The 17,726-nt window shown below is 38.3% G+C and overlaps 1 protein-coding gene across 16 annotated transcripts in view; it reads left to right on the top strand.

Moving 5' to 3' along the window:
• Nucleotides 1-17,726, top strand: part of ROBO1 (roundabout guidance receptor 1) — a 1,286,018-nt gene that overhangs the window by 910,828 nt on the left and 357,464 nt on the right. The window lies entirely within an intron of this gene.

Here is a 17,726-nt window from a genome sequence, read left to right as displayed (position 1 = left end):
TCATTATATCTTGCATGCATTAGGCTCATTCTAACTATGTGGAATACAGTTCTTTTTCATTTGTTCACTGATTGCTTATGTGTGTCTTCAAAACAACAACAAAAAATTTAATGTTGGCTAAAATGTATATGGCAGAGAATGCTCAAACATCTTCACAATTGCATTCATCTCACACGCTAATAAAGTATTGCTCAAAATTCTCCAAGTCAGGCTTCAGCAATACGTGAACCATGAACTTCCAGATGTTCAAGCTGATTTTAGAAAAGGGAGAGGAACCAGAGATCAAATTGCCAACATCCTCTGGATCATTGAAAAAGCAAGAGAGTTTCACAAAAACATCTATTTCTGTTTTACTGACTATGCCAAAGCCTTTGACTGTGTGAGTCATAATAAACTGTGGAAAATTCTGAAAGAGATGGGAATCCCAGACCAACTAACCTGCCTCTTGAGAAACCTGTATGCAGGTCAGGAAGCAACAGTTAGAACTGGACATGGAACAAAAGACTGGTTCCAAACAGGAAAAGGAGTATGTCAAGGCTGTATATTGTCACCCTGCTAATTTCACTTATATGCAGAGTACATCATGAGAAACACTGGGTTGGAAGAAGCACAAGGTGGAATAAAGATTGCCGGGAGAAATAACCTCAGATATGCAGATGACACCACTCTTACGGCAGAAAGTGAAGAGGAACTACAAAGCCTCCTGATGAAAGTGAAAGAGGAGAGTGAAAAAGTTGGCTTAAAGCTCAACATTCAGAAAACGAAGATCATGGCATCTGGGTCCATCACTTCATGGGAAATAGATGGGAAACAGTGAAAACAGTGTCAGACTTTATTTTTTTGGGCTCCAAAATCACTGCAGATGGTGACTGTAGCCATGAAATTAAAAGATTCTTACTCCTTGGAAGAAAAGTTATGACCGACCTACATAACATATTGAAAAGCAGAGACATTACTTTGCCAACAAAGGTCCATCTAGTCAAGGCTATGGTTTTTCCTGTGATCATGTATGGATGTGAAAGTTGGACTGTGAAGAAGGCTGAATGCTGAAGAATTGATGCTTTTGAACTGAGGTGTTGGAGAAGACTCTTGAGAGTCCCCTGGACTGCAAGGAGATCCAACCAGTCCATTCTGAAGGAGATCAACCCTGGGATTTCTTTTGGAAGGAATGATGCTAAGGCTGAAACTCCAGTACTTTGGCCACCTCATGCAAAGAGTTGACTCATTGGAAAAGACTCTGATGCTGGGAGGGATTGAGGGCAGGAGGAGAAGGGGACGACCGAGGATGAGATGGCTGGATGGCGTCACTGACTCGATGGACGTGAGTCTGAGTGAACTCGAGGAGTTGGTGATGGACAGGGAGGCCTGGCATGCTGCGATTCATGGTGTCACAAAGAGTTGGACATGACTGAGCGACTGAACTGGAAAGGTATATAAATGCATAAATTGGGCTGGCCAAAAAGTTCATTCATGTTTTCCTAAGGTTTAAGGAAATCTTGGAATGAACTTTTTGGCCAACCATTACATTAAGAGTATGCAGTACATCACTACTTGTATATCATTAACATGAGCTTTGCATCTTTCAGTTCAGTTCAGTCGCTCAGTCATGTCCGACTCTTTGCATCACTATGAACCACAGCACGCCAGGCCTCCCTGTCCATCACCAACTCCTAGAGTCCACCCAAACCCATGTCCATTGAGTTGGTGATGGCATCCAACCATCTCATCCTCTGTTGTCTCCTTCTCCTCCTGCCCTTAATCTTTCCCAGCATAACGTACTTTTCAAATGAATCAGCCCTTCGCATCAGGTGGCCAAAGCATTGGAGTTTCAGCTTCAACATCAGTCCTACCAGTGAACTCCCAGGATTGATTTCCTTTAGAATGGACTGGTTGGATCTCCTTGCAGTCCAAGGGACTCTCGAGAGTCTACTGCCACACCACAGTTCAAAAGCATCAAGTTTTCAGCACTCAGCTTTCTTTATAGTCCAACTCTCACATCCATACATGACCACTGGAAAAACCATAGCCTTGCCTAGACAGACATTTGTTGACAAAGTAATGTCTCTGCTTTTTAATATGCTGTCTAGGTTGGTCAGAGCTTTCCTTCCAAGGAGTAAGCATCTTTTAATTTCATGGCTGCAGTCACCATCTGCAGTGATTTTGAGCCCCCAAAATAAAGTCATCCGCTGTTTCCACTGTTTCTCCATCTATTTGCCATGCAGTGATGGGACTGGATGCCTTGATCTTTGTTTACTGAAAGTTGAGCTTTAAGCCAACTGTTTCACTCTCCTCTTTCACTTTCATCAAGAGGCTTTTAGTTCTTCACTTTCTGCTATAAAGGTGGTGTTGTCTGTATATGTGAGGTTATTGATATTTCTCCCAGCAGTCTTGATTCCAGCTTGTGTTTCCTGTAGTCCAGCGTTTCTCATGATGTACTCTGCATATAAGTTAAATAAGCAGGGTGACAATATACAGCCTTGACGTACTCCGTTTCCTATTTGGAACCAGTCTGTTGTTTCATGTCCAGTTCTAACTGTTGCTTCCTGACCTGCATACAGGTTTCTCAAGAGGCAAGTCAGGTATTCTCGTATTCCTATCTGTTTCAGAATTTTCCACAGTTTCTTGTGATCCACACAGCCAAAGGCTTTGGCATAGTCAATAATAGATGTTTTTCTGGGCATAGTCAATAATAGATGTTTTTCTGGAACTCTCTTGCTTTTTCGATGATCCAGCGGATGTTGGCAATTTGATCTCTGGTGCCTCTTTCTAAAACCAGCTTGAACATCTGGAAGTTCACGGTTCATGTATTGCTGAAGTCTGGCTTGGAGAATTTTGAGCATTACTTTACTAGCGTGTGAGATGAGTGTAATTGTGTGGTAGTTTGAGCATTCTTTGGCATTGCCTTTCTTTGGAATTGGAATGAAAACTGACCTTTTCCAGTCCTGTGGCCACTGCTGAGTTTTCCAAATTTGCTGGCATATTGAGTGCAGCACTTTCATAGCATCATCTTTCAGGTTTTGAAATAGCTGTACTGGAATTTCATCACCTCCATTAGCTTTGTTCATAGTGATGCTTCCTAAGGTCCACTTGATTTCATGTTCCAAGATATCTGGCTCTAGGTGAGTGATCACACCATCGTGATTGTATGGGCCATGAAGATCTTTTTTGTACAGTTCTTCTGTGTATTCTTGCCACCTCTTCTTAGTATCTTCTGTTAGGTCCCTACGATTTCTGTCCTTTATCAAGCCCATCTTTGCATGAAATATTCCCTTGGTGTATCTAATTTTCTTGAAGAGATCTCTAGTCTTTTCCATTCTATTGTTTTCGTCTGTTGCTTTCCATTGATCACTGAGGCTTTCTTATCTCTCCTTGCTATTCTTTGGAAGTCTGCATTCAAATGGGTATATCTTTCCTTTTCTCCTTTGCTTTTCTCTTCTCTTCTTTCACAGCTGTTTGTAAGGCCTCCTCAGACAGCCTTTTTGCTCTTTTGCATTTTTTTTTCTTGGGGATGGTCTTGATCCCTGTCTCCTGTACAATATCATGAACCTCCGTCCCTAGTTCATCAGGCACTCTGTCTATTAGATCTAGTCCCTTAAATCTATTTCTCACTTCCACTGTATAGGCATAAGGGATTTGATTTACGTCATACCTTGCATCTTTAATAACTAAAAGAGAGAGAAAGATACTACTCTTGTTTGTTTGCACTCTTGTTTTACCTGCATTTAGGAAAGACCTGTTATAGTGTGAGTACTTAGTACATGCATTTTGGGTGAATAAGTGAATGCTAAAGAGTTAGCCATGGACAGGAGTTTGTGTAAACTCCCAGAGTTTGTGATGGCCAGGGAGGCCTGGCATGCTGTGGTTTGTGGCGTCGCAAAGAGTCGGACACGACTGAGCAAGTGAACTGAACTGAACTGAAAGAGTTAGCAAAAGTTGAATTTTGTTTTCTCCTCATTTTCAGAAAATGTTATTGGCTTTCACAGTTCTAAAATAAAATATTTTATTGTGAAATTAACACCAGAATTTATGCAGGTGCATGCTAATTCACTTCAGTTGTGTCTAACTCTTTGCTACCCTATGGACTGTAGCCCACCAGGCTCCTCTGTCCTTGGGATTCTCTAGGCAAGAGCGTCATGGAATACCTAAAAGTTAGAGAAACTTAGAAGGAAACAAGACCTGTCCATTTTTCAGATTGAATCAGAAATTGATATTAAAATTCCTTTTAGATTTTTTTTTTTTTTTTGGTTTCTTTCTCCCTCTGTCTCTCTTTCATTGTGCTAGAATTGTGCAGATTGCTCTTGTGGTAATCTTTGTATTTGTGGTACACATTAACTTTCTTAATTTTGAAGAAAGTTCCCTTCTGTGGATAGACCAAAAGTCTTGTATCTTCAAACCTCTTCTGGGAGGCCATTACTTCAAGGCAGCTTATCTGTGGATGTTTGCCTCCAAGCGCAGGATTAAGGATTCCCCTAACTGTCTCTTGAACTCAGGGGGTACACTTAACTCCCTCCAAGCAGGGATGTGCATGTACTTCATGTTCTAAAGTTTATAAATACATGTGGGGTCACCCATCAGTTTGTCCCCATTACCTGTTTATTTTTTCAACAAACTCTGTTGAGTGTCTGCTAAGTGCTAGGTGCTATTGTAGGCACTGGAGATGTGGAAATCTCAGTTGTTTTTTAACTAGTAACTAAACACAAGTATTTCAATATTATACATGCTTTCTAATAAAAACTGATTTTGTGACTTCTTTAAAAATTAATTAAACCACCATCAAAATAATGATTAAAAGTATTTTATTTCATTTTTGAAGTTGCATTAACATACAAAATGATAAATTCATATATACCTCATATTACCACAAATAAAAACTAAAAAAACCCTTTGGAAAAAAAGTGATGCCAGACCACTGTTCTATATGAAAAAAATATTCCAAACATACCTGGAAAAAAGAGAGAGATACAAATCTCAAATCAGAGTACAAAAGAAGAAAAATATTGTTCTTAGAAGAATTTTTTGGAATTTTATCATTTTGCATCACAATTTACATATGGTAGTAATTTATATAATGGTGGATTTTTCTGTTAGATTAACTACAGGTAGTTTTGTTATAGATTGATGAATTATTTACTTATCCTTTTAGAAAATAAAGATTACTGAGTAGATTTTTAAGTTAACATATGGAACAGCTTTTAAATCCTTATATCATATATCAAGGGATTAGAATCTGCCTCTCAACATTTTTTATTAGGGAGCCCTTAAGAATCTGTAAGAACTAAATTTGAGATATAATGAGAGAGCAAAGTGGAAGTTACAGAGAGGTAAAGATGAAAGTTTGCTAATGTGCAAAAGAGTTTCTTTAGAAATTCTTGTTCATGTCAGGAGTATTGACTGGGTTTTAAAATGAGTGAAGTTGACTGCATTCCTGTAGAGATTTCTCGGTAATCTTTTAAAAGGTTGTTTTAAGTATTTTGTTTTTTAGAAGAGTAATTGTCTTTAGACTCTTTAGACCATTATTTTTAGAATTGCAATCCCATACTCTACCTTGCAGACATGAAAAGCCTACCTGTATTTGAGAGTTATCTAAATGTGGCTCAAGCATGTTGACTAATTTAAAAACTAAAGTTGAAAGTTTTATTTTAATGTTTTAATTGATTTAAGTCTATTGATTTAGTAAGTTATATCTATACAGATTCTACAAAAATCTAATATAACTCTTTAGTGAAAGAATTGATAAATATTACTTTACATAATCATTAAAAAAAACTTCTGTATCGTTAAGAAATTGTATTTTATCTGTATTTTTTTACACTTACAATTTATGGTTTAAATATGTATTTTTAAACACAAAAATAAGATTATTTTCAGAAAAAAGGTTTTCCCCTCAGAAATTTGAATTCAGGTCAGAGAAAGATTAATAAGCCAGGTTTATTTTATAAAGTTAGAAGAGTGTTTTTGAGTTAGCATTTCAGTAAAGAAGTCTGCTCATGTTCTGTCTACTGAAGTTATAATTGGTTACGATTTATAACCATTAACTGTTTCTATATTACATACAAAAAATGAAGTGTAGATTAACATTGATTGAAATGCCATGTAATTTGTTTTAACATGTTGAAAATTCATTAGGATGAACTAAATTTCCTTAGCAATAAAAGTATTCGCAGGACCATCCATGTACTGTTTCACAGTTCAAAATATTGTCCAAAACCCTTTGTCTGTGAAAAATGGCCCTAAAAGCTGAAATAAGCTATTTTAGTTTCAGACCTAAATATCTTGGTCCATTAGGATAAGCATTAATAAATACAGGATTATTTGTGAATTTTGATAATCTTAGTATATCTCTAGAGAGTTGACTTGAAATGATATTCTACACAGTTACCAACTTTATTTTTCTGGCTATGCATAGGATTTTTATATATTGGTAATGAAAAGGGAAAAAAGCCAATACAACTATTCACTCCGTTTATTGAACATCTTTCTGATCATTAGCTTGAGCTCATTATCAGGTAGATTACTTATCTCCACTTTGCTTAGGTCTTCTGGGGTTCTGTCTTATTCTTTCATTTGACACATATTCCTCTGTCTCCTTATTTTGCTTAATTCTCTGTGTTTATATTTATGCATTTAGGAAGGTTGGTGATGTTTCCCAGCCTTGGAGAAGTGTCCTTACATCCTATGGGTCCCAGCAGCATGCTCCTCTCTGTTCACAGAATTGTATGCTCCTAGTGTGCCCCCTGGACTTCCTTCGTGGCTCAGATGGTAAAACGTCTTGCTTACAATGTGGGAGACCTGGGTTTGATCCCTGGCTCGGGAAGATCTTCTGGAGAAGGCAATTGCAACCCACTCCAGTACTCTTGCCTGGAAAATCCCATAGACGGAGGAGCCTGGTAGGCTACAGTCCACTGGGTCGCAAAGAGTCAGACACGACTGAGCGACTCCAATTTTACTTTCTCTAGGGTGCCCCCTGTGCCGACAGCATGAGCCCTTTTGTTTTGGCAGGGCTAACCACTGTGGGCGTGCTGGTAGGCGGGGTGGGACTGTGTTGTGCTTGACCGCTAAGCCCTACCTTGAGCAATGACTGGTGTGACCCTCTGGTGACAGGGTAAGCCCTCAGCACTAATAGGTCTGCCCTTAGCTCTAAGAAGGAAATGGCAACCCACTCCCGTGTTCTTGCCTGGAGAATCCCAGGGACGGTGGAGCCTGGTGGGCTGCCATGTATGGGGTTGCACAGAGTCGGACATGACTGAAGCAACTTAGCATTCATACATGCATGCATAGCTCTAAGAACGCTAAGAGGGAGGGGTACAAATAAGATGCTTGCCTACACCAGTGCCTTCATTGCATAATAAGCTCCCCAAAATGGCTGTCGCCAGTATCTGTGCCCTCAGGGGAGTTCCAGTTGCATCTTCCCTCTCTGGGAGGCTCTCTGAAATCAGCAAGTGGGTTTAACCCAGATTCCTTTCAAATTTCTTCTTCTGGGCTGGGACTTAGAGTGTGTGAATTTTTGCATGACCTTAACCGGAAAAGTCTGTTTTCTGTAACCAAATATAAGGCCATTTGGGCTTCAAAACCAGATATTCTGGGAGCTCATATTCCTGGAGCAGGACCGCTGAGTTAGAGAGTCCAGTGTGGGGTTTAGTGGAAAATCTCAGCAATTGTGATTATCCTCCTGTTTGTGGGCCACATACCTGGAGGTGTAGGTCTTCACTGTACTGTGTCTCTGCCCATCTTTTCTGTCTGATTTTTGTTCCTGCTTTGTAGCTTTAGTTATGGAAGATCTTCTCTGCTAGTCTTCAGGGCATTCTCATAGATAACTGCTCTGTCAGTTTAGTTCAGTCATTCAGTCGTGTCCAACTCATTGCAGCCCTGTGGACTATAGCATGCCAGGCCTCCCTGTCTATCACCAGCTCCTGGAGTTTACTCAAACTCATGTCCATTGAGTTGGTGATGCCTTTCAACCGTCTCATCCTCTGTCACCCCCTTCTCCTCCTGCCTTCAATCTTTCCCAGCATCAGGGTCAGTTCTTCACATCAGGTGGCCACAGTATTGGAGTTTCAGCTTCAGCATCAGTCCCTCAAATGAATATTTAGGACTGGTTTCCGTTAGGATGGACTGGTTGGATCTCCTTGCAGTCCAAGGGACTCTCAGGAGTCTTCTCGAGGACTACAGTTCAAAAGCATCAATTCTTCGGCACTGAGCTTTCTTTATAGTCCAACTGTCACATCCATACATGACCACGGAAAAACCATAGCTTTGACTAGACGGACCTTTGTTGGCAAAGTAGTGTCTCTTTTTGTTAATATGCTGTCTAGGTTGGTTATAACTTTTCTTCCAAGGAGTAAGCGTCTTTTAATTTCATGGCTGCAGTCACCATCTGCAGTGATTTTTACTTGCCCTGTAAATAGTTGTAATTTTGGTGTGCCTGTGAGAGGAGATGATCTTAGGTCTTTTCTGTTCCATCATTTTGGGCCTCTCAACCCTGCTCCATATTATTTTAAAAGTCTTGCTGTGCCTTTTAAAGTCTTGAAAATAATATATTTAATCAGTATATCTATATGGAATATTTTCCCTTTGGAACAAAGATGCTTCGTCATAGATGACCTTAGAGGCAACATCTGATAATTCGTAGTAAAGCTATCTAGTTGGCTGTGCTAAGCTGTCTAGTTTTCTTTTATTTCTTTTATTTTGTTTCATTCTCTTTTGAACAATTTTTAACTGGCATTGTGCAAGATCTTGCCAAGAATTTTATCAGTTCAGTTCATTTGCTCAGTTGTGTGTGGCATACCAGGCTTCACTGACCATCACCATCTCCTGGAGCTTGCTCAAACTGATGTCCAGCGAGTCGGTGATGCCATCCAACAATTTTATCCTTGGTCATCCCCTTCTCCTCCTGCCTGCAGTCTTTCCCAGCATCAGGGTCTTTTCCAGTGAGTTGGCTCTTTGCATCATGTGGGCAAACTATTGGAGTTTCAGCTTCAGCATCAGTCCCTCCAATGAATATTCAGGGTTGATGTCCTTTAGGATTGACTAATTTGATCTCCTTGTAGTCCAAGAGACTCTCAAGAGTCTTCTCCAGCAATTCTTAATGCAATATAGGCACAATATACAGTTAGACTGATGGATGAGAAGGTGAGAGAATTTAGACTTTTAATACGCAAATATTTTTGTTTGGCATTTTATTGAGAATGAAATTCTCTTAGTTGCATGTTAATGGGAAGTTTTATGAAAGGGCAGATAGCAAGCATGAATTCAACCAAACAGCTCAACCCTCCAACCCCTTTGTTACAGCTTATAGCAAAATCCTGGCTGATTTGAGTCAGCTGAGGTAGTTCTTGCAGTTAATGCCATAGTAGCTTCTGTACGATCATATTATTAAAAATAGGGGGATGGGCAAGCAATATTGTTTCTGAAATTTAACTTATGATGCTGTCAGTCTTTCTCACCTCTCTGGGGAAACCGCCATATGATATTAGATTCTGTAGAAATATTGCAAAAACACCAGGGATTCACTCCTGGATTTTCATTTTGGTCTATTTTGGTGATCATTTTAGATGGTAACAGACAGTAGCAATGGCATTCAGTTAATTATTGAGATTATTCTAAGTTTTGACTAGAGAAGATCCCTCTTCCCCCATTTGCTATGTAGAATTATAATCAAGGGGAATTAGGATGGAACAAAGTACCTAAGGAAAATGGCGTGATCCATTAATCATATAATTATTTTAATGCATCCTGTATTCCTTTACTCTGTATAATTTCAGGTGGAATTAGCTAATTTTTCTGTAGAATGAGCTCTGTTTTTCTAGTTGGAGTAAGCATCAGTATTTGGGAAACCTGGATAACTCAATAGAGAAAATGTTTACGTCTGCTCTCTACACAGTGAGTGATTAATAGGTGCTGTCTTCTTATTTTTAACAAATATCTCCTTGTACGATGAAATTCTGACAGGAAAATTATAGGATTGGTGCCCATGATAGAATTTATGTTAATAATTGGAGGTCTTTTGCTTCTTAAGATGTAAATGGAGCTTAAGTAAAAAAGGTTAAGAGGCAAAGCCCTTTTAAGAATACAGGTACTCCTTTACAAATATGGGTATGTTGTCAAGGGAGTATATATTCTACCCCCACCCTTGGGCACATGTGACTGAATTGTCTATTAATATTCATTGTACATCTGTCATGAACTTGTTTCTCTTGTGCTTTTAGCAATAGTACAAGCATTCTTGTGCTGCAAGATGTTTTAATATGATATATGATACAAATGGATATTTTCATCATTTTACGTTTTCTTATTTAACCTACCAAGGAATAGGAAAAAGAAATTTGGATCAAAACAAGAATTTGTTAATAAAATACTGCTTCTCTCAGTCTACTAAGAAATAGACTTGAAAACATAAACAGACGAAACCCTGAACATGTATTACTGCTTATACTAGAAAAGAATAAAATCATACATTTCAAAAAGTAAAAATATATATTTGTATGTTTTGTATACCTCGGTAAATATTAGAAAGTCAGTCTCTTAAATGGTTACTTACTTTTGTTTCTGCAAATGTGTGTCTAAAAGGGGGGAACACTTTATATCCAACTAGGAGTTTAATTCCCTCGTAATAAATCTCATGTGACTTTGATATATTTCCTTGAAATACTTAGCACTTACGTGTGTATCTTTTTCCAGCTGTGGTTGTGTAAATATTTAGATATTTCAGTCACTCGTGTTTATATTTTATCTTCCAGCCGGGCAGTTGTTGAAGGAATCCTGCCCTGCCTTTTTCCCTGATGCTGCCCTTGCCTGGAATCAATTGTGTTATATTCCCAAGGTTCTACCAAGATTCTTGCCAAAGGCAGCTGACATTATCATCCTAGTTCCTTGTTAAAGCCTCATTCCATCAACCCCTTTCTTATTTTACCGTCTCTTCTTTGTAACTTTTTAAATTTCTTACGCAAAATTTGAATTTGGTTTTCCCTAGTGTAATATAAACCTTTTATTATATAAAAAGTGCTCAAATTAGCATAACTAGAATGGTGGTTGTTGGATGGTTTATAGGAACTCTGAATTTATGATTGAAGAAAGAAGGCTTTTTATGAATCGTGTGTCAAGAATATTATATAAAGAGAGCTGCTTTGACAGTGTGGAGATGGACATGATGTTTAAGGAAAAAGATTGCAGTAACTAGGGGTCTTTCATTAACTCTCTTCTGAGATTTATCTGTGCTCTTCCCTATTTATTCTTGGTGTAACTCTCTCAAGGTCCTCCTTTGAGAAAGTGAGGCATAGTGATTCATAGAAATTGGGTGGCTTTTCCCTCAAAGCATGTTGGTGGAAAATAACAGGAATCAGTGGTATTTACCTTTAATTGTGCAAACAGTATGTAGAAATTGAGGTTTCTCAAATATTAAAAACTGATAATATAGGATAGCTACTCAGAACTGCAGGCTCATATTAGAGAAGATTACACAGTACAAGGAATGATTTATATTCTCATTCACTCATCGTGAAAGTCTTTACTGAGTTAAGTGACTATGACATCATATGATTTACAGTTGGATGTTCTGATTGCGTGGGAAAAGAACTTTAGATGTCATCAGGTTTGACTGTGTCTTGCTGTTTTTATTATCTACCTTTTAAAAATTAAAAAAAATTTTAATTAGAAATCAAAAATTAACAACTTGTAGCATTGAAAGCAAGAGTGGACAAAGCCTGTTTCTCTTTAGATTTTAACTAATGAATCCTAGCAATGTTTATGGAATAGTGGGAAAGAGCAAGGATTTTGAATCTGATTTTAGAATTGGATCCCAGCAGTGTCACCTTCCAGCTGAGTGACCGCAGAGAATCTCAGTCTCCCCTTATGGATACCAGATAACAATACCGCGCACCTCATAAAGATGCTGTTGTGATAAAGGAGATGATGGACATTTCATATTTGTTTTCTTTTCATTTGTTTTCTTCATGCTTAGACATGATAATAAATAATAACTTATTATGGTTTTTATAGAGATAATGATTGCCATTTATAATTGCTACTATTGAGGTTAACTAGTCACATGTTATAAATGTCACTGAAATTAGACAGTTCCTTTCTTCAAGATTCTATATTATGAGAAATGTTGCATTTCTGTGTTTTTTGTTATGATTTCCAAAGGTTTTGGCTCTTCTGTCAAATAACTTTTTTTTTTTTTTTTTTTTGCTGTTCATCCTCTTTGGATGCTTATATGCTAACAGAGTGTGTTTTCTTTTGAAGTGTATTCCTCAGAAACAAAGTTCAGTGGGATGTCTTGTAAAAGAAAAATAAAAACAGTTCAATGGCCAAATAAGTTTGAGAAATGCCACATATTATATTCTTCTTCTAGCACACATAATGTGCATTAGCAAGATTAAAAGACTCTGAGAACCACAGTTCTCTTTTTTGAGCAAACAAGCTGAGAAAAGAGTATTCCACAGAGCATTTTGAAAGTTTAGCCTTTAATAGAACAGAGAGCATTTTTATTGCTGAAACTCTTTTACTGAATGCTGCTGTACAAACATCATGGTGAAAACTTGGGCCCGAGTTCTCCACTTCCAAAGGCATACTGGCCATGGTCCAGGTGTATGGGGCCATAGGTTAGACCCGGAGAGAGTCCTGAGCTCCACTGTATTTTCATGGAGCCTGGGTGATCTCCAGTTTCTGTAATTGGCCGTTACTTCCTCTATACACTCTCCCTAGACAGTTTTATTCTTTCCCAGGGTTTCAGTCTCCAGCTTGGTTCTCATCTACAGACCAGCTGAGATTTTATTTTTCCTTGAGCTCTGGATATATCATTGGCAACTAGTTGTCTTCATTTGTATATTCTGGAAGTATCCCGAACTCTCCATGACTCATGCTGAATAAATCTTCTCTGTCCTTCTTCCTCTGACCATAGTCACTCTTTTCTTCTGGACCTTCACTGGGGCTGCCCTTCATGCATTGCTCAGACCAAAATCTTGAACTTTCTCTACCCGCTGCTTCTCCTCCATCTTGTGCATTTTTCATTTCCGTCTTTTCCCAAATTGCCAGTGAGTAGATCCTATTGATATTGTAACTATCTCTAGATTCTACCTTCTATCTTCCTTTCTGTCACTCAAGATCCAAGTACAAGCTTTCAGAATTTATTATTGAAAGAGTGTGAAAGTATCCTAAAATCTCTTCCTAGCTAGCTGCTCGGAGAAGGCGATGGCACCCCACTGCAGTACTCTAGCCTGGAAAATCTCATGGACGGAGGAGCCTGGTAGGCTGCAGTCCATGGGGTCGAGAAGAGTCAGACACGACTGAGCGTCTTCACTTTCACTTTTCACTTTCATACATTGGAGAAGGAAATGGCAACCCACTCCCGTGTCCTTGCCTGGAGAATCCCAGGGATGGGGGAGCCTGGTGGGCTGCCATCTATGGGATTGCACAGTTGGACACGACTGAAGCGACTTAGCAGCAGCAGCAGCTAGCTGCTGCATTCTAGTTTCATAGTACGAATAGTGACCTTTTTTAATACCAAACTTGAGCATGCAGTTCCTTGCTTACAGTATTTGAATGTTCTTATTGCCGCATTGGGCTTCCCTGGTGGCTCAGAGGTTAAAGCGTTTGCCTGCAAGGCGGGAGACCACATGACCTGCCTCCTGAGAAATCTGTATGCAGGTCAAGAAGCAACATTTAGAACTGGACATGGAACAATAGACTGCTTCAAAATTGGGAAAGGCTGTATATTGGCACCCTGCTTATTTAACTTATATGCAGAGTACATCATGCCAAATGCCGGGCTGGATAAAGCACAACTGGGAATCAGGATTGCCGGGAGAAATATCAATAACCTCAGATATGCAGATGACGCCACCTTTATGGCAGAAAGTGAAAAGGAATGCAAGAGCCTCTTGATGAAAGTGAAAGAGGACAGTGAAAAAGCTGGCTCAACATTCAGAAAAGTAAGATCATGGCATCTGGTCCCATCATTTCATGGGCAATAGATGGGGAAACAGTGAGAGACTTTATTTTTTTGGGCTCCAAAATTACTGCAGATGATGACTGCTGCCACTAAATTAAAAGACACGTACTCCTTGGAAGAAGAGTTATAACCAACCTAGACAGCATATTAAAAAGCAGAGACATTACTTTGCCAACAAAGGTCCGTCTAGTCAAAGCTATGGTTTTTCCACTAGTCATGTATGGATGTGAGAGTTGAACTATAAAGAAAGCTGGGCGCTGAAGAATTGATGCTTTTGAACTGAGGTGTTGAAGAAGACTCTTGAGAGTCCCTTGGACTTCAAGAAGATCAAACCAGTTAATCCTAAAGGAAATCAATCCTGAATATTCATTTGAAGGACTGATGCTGAAGCTGAAACTCCAATACTTTGGCCACTTGATGGGAGGAACTGACGGACTGGAAAAGATCCTGGTGCTGAGGAAGATGGAAGGCAGGAGGAGTAGGGGACAGAGGATAAGACAGTTGGATGGCATCATTGACTCGATGGACATGCGTTTGAGCTAGCTCCAGGAGTTGGTGATGGACAGGGAGGCCTGCCGTGCTGCAGTCCATGAGGTCATAACTGACACGGACAGCACTGAGTGACTGAACTGACTGAACTGAACCAGTTGCCTTCAGTTAGGTTCCAGAACTTTGGCTTGATGTACAAAGCCCATCACATTACTGCTTCATCAGGCATGGGCATCATAATCTCTGATGTCCACCTAAACTGAGATCACACAAGTGCACTGTATTCTTCTGTATCTGTGCCTCTGAATGAAATCCTCATCTTTCTTTTCTTCCTGACTCATTTTTTTAAGACTCACCTCAAGTTTCTTATGTTGGCATGCCTCTCTCAGGCAGTCTTCATTTGTTTGTATTCTCATAGCAACCTATACATGTCAGTTTCTTATCTAAAATACACTTTAAGAATATAAATAAAATCTGCTTAAATTAAATATATATGGCCTCAGCAGTTGATCCTCATTAACATCCAGCTTTCATAATTAGAGCCAAAATAAAGTCCAGTAATATTATATAATGCTGTATTTTCTGGAGCTTTTTAGTACTTGTATTTGAGTAATCTTAAATTCAATTTAAATTTCAGTTGCCATCAGTATAGCTTTTGTGAAAGACCAGGAGTTTCCAAGTAATTTTTCCGCATGTTGCTGGCTTATTTCTTCCGCTTCTAGAGCCTGGTTTCATTTAAAAGATTTATGATATGTTGTATACCATGCACTGAACTAAAGCTATTTCTCAATATTTCAGATTATAAAACTATTACTCAATATTTCAGATTATATATTTTTTGTTTCATGGTGGACATAAGCAAATAATAGATCTTTTAGTTTTTATCATTCATCATTTCCTTAGGAAATAGTAACTGTAGTAATTACAAATTAGAACTATAAATAAACTCCATGCAGAATATATAGTCTAGTAGAGGTTAAACAGTGTGTATATATGGTTACAATTTAAAAATAAAATCTTTTGGGACTTCCCTGGTGAACCAGTGGCTAAAACTCTGCACTCCCAATCCAGGGGGACCAGATTCAATCCCTGGTCAGCGAACAAGATCCTGCATGTTGCAACTAAGAGTTCACAGATGCAACTAAAGATTCCACATTCCCCAGTGAATATCGAAGGCCACATGCCGAAACTAAGACCTGGCACACTCCAATAAATAAATATAAAATTAAAAAACATTAAAAATAAAGTGATAAAAAATAAAAATGGAATATTTAAAGTATTTCCATACAGAGCATGATAAATAAGCTTCAGATCATTCCACTCAAATAAGGTTTTGCTGTTAGTACTTTTTGTTTACTCAACATGTATTTATTGAATATGTGTAGTGTGAGCAATCTGCCAAGTATAAGAGAAGAAACCGTGAGCAAAATTAGACACACAGAACTTCAGAGTAATGGGAAAGGCAGTGTTCAAGGCATCTAGCAAAAAAGTTTAAAATATAATTCTCATTATTTTACCACAGGTAATTTCATACCCTTGCTAAAAAGGAGTATTTAAATTTTGTGGTAAAGGTCAGAGAAGGTAGAGATTTGAAAGAAGAATGGGTATCCACTAGAATAAGATCTTTTTGAGACCAGACCCTAAGGCAGGCTTAGGCCTTGGAAGGAGGAAGCTTTATATATATATAGATAGATAGATAGATAGATATGGAACAAACAGAAAACTCAGGTGAAGAAAGCAGAGAAAGCGGCGAAATAGGAAGGGTCCTGAGAGCTAAAGGGAAATGAACACCGTCTCCAGTAGGTCTTGTTAAAGACTTTAAGAGCAGTGAGTTTAAGAGTCACCCAAATAAGGGAGGACCCAGATTCTATTTGCACTTCAAAGCCTTCATTTGGCTGCATTGAAGTGAAGCTATTTAAGAGCTTTCCTAAATCCTGGTGGGAATCTACAGCAGTTTGATCTGGGATGGTAACTGGCTGTACAGATTTCGATGAGTAGATTGATTTGAGAAATTTGAGGGAGGATTAAGGAACAGAAAGAGGTGTCAACAAGACTGCTTTCTACTTTTCTTTGTTCATTGAGATTGGAACACTAGATGAGAACAAGGTTTAAAGTTTGGTTGTTGAAGTTGAGAAACCTTTAAGATTTTTACATATTAAATCTATACAACAGTAAGGTAGGAACATTAAAAATATGAAAGTTGATCCCCATTTTAGTGATTATAATCTCACTGGAAAAAATAAGGCACAAAATATTTAGATGAACTCTCAGGACTTCGCTTATCAAGCAATACATAATGTAGCTCCTCACTTAATATCCTTTTCAATTTAAGATTTAATTATTTAAACTCAATTATGTAACATTTTACCTTTGAAATCTACTAAAGTAATAAAATAATGACTGGAGACTAATGAACTTAATTTATTGAATAAAAACTCTGGGAAAGTATATATATATGTATATATAAATATGTATATATAACATATGTGTGTGTTGTATATATATATATATGTGTGTATGTGTGTATGTATAGGGCTTCCCAGGTGATGCTAATGGTAAAGAATCTGTCTGCATTACAGGAGACCCAGGTTTGATCCCTGGGTTGGGAAGATTCCCTGGAGTAGGAAATGGCAACCTGCTCCAGTATTCTTGCCTGAGAAATTCCATGTACAGAGGAGCCTGGCAGGCTACAGTCCATGGGGTTGCAGAGAGTCGGACATGGCTGAGCAATCCTTATGTGTATATATGTATATATATGTGTATATATATATGTATTAATATATTTATGTACATATATTATTATTAAGAAAGATATAAAAATCTATATAAAGTTCCATCGTGCATATTTCAAGATAAATGTTCATTAATATATAGCATATGTTTTATAGCATAGTGTTGACTGATGTCGCATTGAGGAGGAGATTCCAGGAAGCCATGCCATTATTTGTAACAGTCAACAATTCTCTAACACATTCCTCTGCAAAAACAGGCACGTACATGGTACAAACAGACAGGGTGATGGGTTCTGAAACAGGCGATTTGGAGAGTAGACGGGATTTGTACAGACAGAGATTTAGCAAGAGCACTTTCTAAGTGGAGGGTCAAAAGGATTCAGGAATTAGAAAGTACAGTTAAAGTAGACACCAGAGGGATTAGTTAGGAAGGAGGTTAGGAAGAGTAGGTCAATACTATGCAGTGTTTATTAGATGGTAGTGCTAGTGCCTGGGCTTTTGAAATAAGACTTTTCATTGTTTTCACGTTGATGATATGAAGCTATTTTGTCAATTCT

The sequence above is a fragment of the Ovis aries genome, chromosome 1 (genome assembly GCF_016772045.2).
Source record: "Ovis aries strain OAR_USU_Benz2616 breed Rambouillet chromosome 1, ARS-UI_Ramb_v3.0, whole genome shotgun sequence".
Taxonomy (NCBI): domain Eukaryota; kingdom Metazoa; phylum Chordata; class Mammalia; order Artiodactyla; family Bovidae; genus Ovis; species Ovis aries.
Note: the sequence above shows the minus strand (reverse complement) of the source record. Positions and strands in the feature narration are given on the sequence as shown.